Genomic DNA, 6,000 nt, shown 5'->3' on the forward strand with positions numbered 1-6,000 from the left:
CCCTTCTTGGGATCGGGACCGTCCGACCTTCGGTTAGCCATTCCGGGTGTCTCTCGTTAACTAGCAGCTGGTTCATTTGTGCTGCCAGACGCTCGTGGAGTGCAGTCAGCTTCTTTAGCCAGTAGGCGTGAACCATGTCGGGCCCTGGTGCTGTCCAACTCTTCATACTGGAGACCCTTTCTTGGACATCTGCCACTGTGATGGTTACTGGACCCTGTTCAGGGAGGTCGCTGTGGTCTGCCCTCAGATCCACTAGCCACTGAGCATTGCCGTTATGGGTTGCGTCCTTCTCCTATATTCTTCCAGTATTGCTCCGTCTCCAGCCTTGGTGGTGCTGTTCTCTTATTATTGTTCCCTTGCCACTGAGAGTACACCTTTGCTGGTTCTGTGAAGAACAGCTGGTTTATTCTCCTGCCTTCTATCTCTCTGGTGTACCTCCTCAAGCGGCTGGCCAAGGCTGTGAGTCTTTGCTTGGCAGTTTCCAAGGCCTCAGGTATGGACAGCTTGCTGTATTTCTTATGCACCTTCTTTGTCGCACCTTTCTGCAACTCCGTTAGTTGGCTAATGTTGAATTCTCCCAATTCTTTGAATCTTTGGGCTGAAGGAGGGACAATACTCGGTGTATAAATGCTCAATCAACAATCATTTATTTCCATACAATTCAACAATAAGAGCATTACAACGTCCGGACGGGAGAGATGCTACCAGAGGGTCAGGCACATGTCTCAAAATGGTGACGGGTTGCTCAGCTTTTTATAGTCTCTAGTGGCCCCCAGCTAGTCGTAAAAGCCAAAACATCACATTCTTTCTCTGTTACAGCGCCTAAGTTATGACCTCGGCAGTTGTTTCTCTGCTTTCTGTAAGGTGGGGGTATGGAATGTGGTCTATCTATCTCCCCTGTCTTTAGACACAGAGTCTCCTGCTTACAACCTTCTCTTCATGATTCAACAATTAAGCATGTCAAGAAAACAGTGTAACACATTCCCAGCAGATCAAGGATACAGAGTGATGCACATTTATCTAATGAACTACTATGTGAATATGTTCTGTTAACTCAAAAGTATAATGAGAACTAAACTACATACAGCTCACACACTCTATATTAAAGGGTATAATGTGATCTACAGCAGTATTCTAATTCAACTACTTTGATTACATATATAAGGTAACATATAATAACAGAATAATCTAATAATTCCCTCTTTTGATCTCTGAAAGAGATCACTTACAACATGCACTCCAGGGTTGCAAGGTCCAAGTTTTCTTGATCCTGAGGCCCTCTGTCCCCCTTTAACGGGTGGACCATCTGTGGGATGACCTCTGTGTTCACGCAGTTCAGATGCAAGCAAAGTTAGATTTACAACCATAACAGCAGTTACAGATGACTCTCCCATCACTCCCCAATTTTCCCACAGCTTTATTTTGGTGCTCCAGTTTTCCACTCCCATTTTAATGCCCCCTTATACCTTTCAAATGTACTGAGACTAGAACCTCTGTCTAAGGAGCTTTTAGCCTTTATTTTTATTGCTGCAGCTACCAGTGTCTTCCAGTTGGGTGATTCTCAGCTTCTTTCTTCGACCTCCGGGGTTAGACCACCCTTTAGTCATTGCACAGTTCTGGGGATTATTCTGCCCCGATTTCAAACAAAGATCTGTGTATTTTGGGGTCACCGGCGTGTCCCCCTTTTTGCCAAGAGCCTCTTGAACCTCGTTGGTCTGGTGTTCCTGGTTTTCACCAACCCCTTCATGGTTATTGCTGTGTTTGTGGGATCCATCTTCTCCAGGAGCCCAAACGTCATGACACTTGACCCCAGTTGCTGTCTCGGCAGTCCCTACATCTGTCCCTGCTGTGAAGGGTCCTCACATCTCCGGGTCCCCGTCTGGTGTCTGTTCCTTTCTCTGCAAGAGACAGAAAACCAAAACACCTCTCTCCCTAGCCTTGATAATCTAATATTGTTATCCATTATTGTTCTAATGATTCAAATTTGGTTCAAAATATTATGTTCAGGACTTATTCTAATCATAATCTATGTGTGTGTAAAAGAAATCAAAAATTAGTGAACCCTTTCTAAGTCTAACACATTATACGCTTAAGTTTTACCATAGCTAAATTATTAAACACAGAAATAACGTCATAAGATGTTCATAAAACCATTGTTTGATGTTCGGACTCAACTCCCCCTTTTTGACACACTCCCATGTGTCAATTCATTGGAGCTAGACACTTAAAAGAGAAAGTTAGTGACATCATATCTGGTAACTGGTCCATCCAGAGCTGTAACATTTTGAAATGTACATACAACAAGCCAAACCACACCTTGGTCACACCAACCCTTTTCTGCCCTGAAGATGTCCAACACCATCTTAGTCTGGACCAGGGTTGTAATAGTTTTGCAATTTTCATCAGTTTTAATCAGTTTTTACCAATTCTTTGCTAGTTTAGTTTAGTTTTTATTTTCTGAAAATCCTTAGTTTCAATTTAGTTTTGTTTGTGTTTTGCAAAAATTAAGTGTAACAAAATCCCAGTTCCATCATATCAGTCAAGCTCTTCTGGTTATCCTTGGGTGTTGAGACTAATAACTATTAACTGTTGCCGCACCGAGTGGTCCTAATTTTGGTTGGAGTGAATTGATAACCTTTTGAAGGCGGTTGTTTCACACCTTTATTTAGATGTCCCAGTCCTGTTGTCTCGGGATACATCACGCTGCCTTATCTGGGGTTAGCTGTTTTCTAGGGATGCGGGTTGAGTGGGTGAGCTCTTCAAGGAGGGGGAGTGTGCTCCCCCTGATGAGGTCTTCTAGGTAAGCTAGGTTAGCCTTCTTGTGTGAGCTTTTCAAGTGCACTTTAAGGTTAGTGGGACTTTTAGTTTTATAAATGTCCCTCATGTCCCCCTGATGACCCAGTATTTCATTTTTGCACACTGTAGTACACATTTTAGTTTTTGCTTGTAGCTCGCATACTCTACTTGCCACTCCTCTAAGTCCTGATGTTTCTTAGAGAGGGCAACAGTACCTTTAAAATTATATCACATGTGTGGGGGTGTGGCCTTGCCAATTGTTTTGCCCACCTTTTCAAAATGGCTGGCGTGCCCACAAGCACATTTCATGGAAAAAGAAAGGTAAGCTTGATATTTACATTTAAAATGTTTTGTTAAACTCAGATTTTTATTTTATTCTTTTTGCAAGTACCCCTCCTCGGTGGCGAGAAACTGTTGGTGTGGTCAAGTGGGTGCTCTAGAAACAAACGCTCAGGACAGAACAGTTATCAGTCATGTACTTCCTACAAATTTTGCATATGTTCTATTTCATATTGATCCTCTGAGTGTAATGGTACATTTTAATTTGAATTCATCCAAACTAAACACAATATTTTCTTTATTTACTTTGCTCTTGTTCTTTTTCAGTACCACATCCTATCAAATGTCCCTGTCGATTATATTCTACATTTAATAACTTACTATTTCAAGTGAGAACCTAAATCATGTGGACCATGTGGAGCAGGGAAATTATTTTACTGCTATTGTTAAATAATTGTCATCATTACCATTGCATTAATAATATAATCTGGAGTTTATATTGCATTCAGATGTTTAAACAGTGTGTGTCTTTCAGAGAGACTAAGTTGCAGGCTGACAGGAAGTTGCAGGTTTGCAGAGTGTGCCTTTTGCAGAACTGAAACCGAAAGCAGAGTCTAAGTGCAGGTTATTTTGAGGAGCATTTGAGGACGAGACACAGACAGTGAAGAGGTGACACAAAGAGCATGTGAGGTCAACACATACACACATATTAGTTAGACTTATTTAGAGGAGAGATCAGTTATGTCTAGACAAGAAAGAGGAACAATTTACTTTGAGACAAGAACGGAAAGTACCAAGCCATGAAAATAGAAGATGATTTTCTGGGTGAAAAGTCATGATGATGTTGATCTGATCTATGTATAAAATGTACCGGTGACGCATGAAGGGGCGTCAGTAAACAAACCCTGATGCTATAAAATATCTGTTCATGCTTTGATTAAGTCGAGGACTACTGGCTGTCTGCGTACAGAGTGTCTTCCCACACGTGTGTTCATTAAAATCATTGTTGGACCAAGACCTTCTGGAACCATGGGTGGTGTGTACTCTCCTTCCTCAATTTTGAACCTTAACATTTGGGGGCTCGTCCGGTGGTTGAGGAGGGAGGATTGGAGGTTTAGATGGAGAAATTTGGTCTTAGGTGGTCTGACGGGCAGACATGAATTCCAGTGGTCGAAGTGAGTGGGCATAAGCCGGCTTATCCAAAAGGTAAGGCACTACCTGTTGAATTATTTCCAAAGTGTGCCAAATTGGATATGATAAAATTTAAGTCTACTCACTGAAGTTACTGGTGGATGTCTGTTTTGATTTTGATGAAAATTTCATGAGTTGAAGCAGTTAGAGTTCTGCTAAGAAGAAATGAAAGCAGTAAAGTCTGCTAAAGCAGTTTGAGTCTGCCAGGAAAAGTTTAAATACTGGGTTGAAGTCCCAAAGAAATTGAGTTAGAGTCTCAAGTAGTTTGGTAGGGAATTGGTTATTTTGTTGGTTAGAGTCCAAATTTGGTCATAAGAGTGGACCTGAGTGGTCATTTTGTGAGTTGGAGTCTCCATTGACCACTAGGTTGCACCTGCCTCAGTTATACACTTGTTTTGGGTGTTGATTGTTGTTTCAAAGTATTATAAATTATTCTAGGACGGCAGTTCGAGTCTGCTACGAAGCGCAGTTCTCGGAGGTAATGCTCCCTCCCGGCCAAGGACGCTTGGCCCTGACCTATCGGCGAATAGGGTTAGTACGGTTGGCAACCGGGGAGAACTTGGGAACCTCCAAAATAGCTAGGAGTTAGAGTCTCCTTACCGTTTGGAACGGTATCTGCGCTTTTTTGGGCAGCAAAGGTTGGACCTTGGGTGTTGGACACTTTTAAATTGAGTTAGGGATTTTAGAAATGAGGCCAGAAACAGTTAAAGTCTTGATACTGGTTAATTGGTCGCAAAAAACTCAGGGAGTTTATCCGCTGGGCGGTTATTTTAAATTTGTCTAAAATTGTGTAGGCGCTAAAGCTGACAGATCTGACAGTGGTTGTAAATATAAGACGTCGTTGTAATATAGAATAAGAAAATTTGGTGTGAGAGATCTCTGTGTGTCGAGTCAGTAATGCACTGACTGCCTGCTGCTATTTTTAGATGTGTGTGTGTGAGTGTGAAAATGCAAGGCAAAGCAAGGCAAGGCAAGGCAAGTTTATTTGTATAGCACAATTCAACAACAAGGTGATTTAAAAGTGCTTTACAGAGACATTAGAAACAAGAACAAATAAAAAGCATGATTTAAAATTGATTAAAACAAGCAAATAAACTAACTAACTAATTAACAAACAAACAATCAAAACAGTATATAAAATCAAAACAGATAAAATCAGAACATGCTTACTAATGCAAATGAGTAAGCAGTGAACTGTTTAAGCCACCGTTGGTTTTACAAATACTGCTGCAAACATTGTTGAGTGTGTGTTTCAAATGCCATTTATGTTTATTAGAGGACTATAAATAAAATTTTGAGTTGCCGTAGGGGATGCATAGTAACTGACTGAGTTTGGATGTAGATATATAAATATATTGAGTGCACTGTATATACTTAAGACTAACACATGACTTTCAGTAGTAACTTTTCTCCAGCATTAGTTGCTGGTGTGTTTTATTTTTTCAATTTCTTGTGTGTGCGGTGAGAATTAATAGAGGTTTCAATTTTTGTTTGTTTGTTTTTTACTTGCTTTTTTTGATTATGACAAGCATGTCTAAAATACTCTTAGGAAAGTGTGTTTTGAGTTATATTCCTCAACTCTAGTCACACTTTAAGTGTGACTGCGGTGACTAGAAGGTTTTGAATGATGAATAAAGGTGTGAGAGGTATTTCTTTGGTGATGTAAAGTAGGATGTTTTAAAGTTTGAAAGTGTTTTTAATTTAAGAGATGCATGAGTGATGTTATAAGAGTTT

The sequence above is a fragment of the Astatotilapia calliptera genome, unplaced genomic scaffold (genome assembly GCF_900246225.1).
Source record: "Astatotilapia calliptera unplaced genomic scaffold, fAstCal1.2 U_scaffold_2, whole genome shotgun sequence".
NCBI classification, from domain to species: Eukaryota; Metazoa; Chordata; class Actinopteri; order Cichliformes; family Cichlidae; genus Astatotilapia; species Astatotilapia calliptera.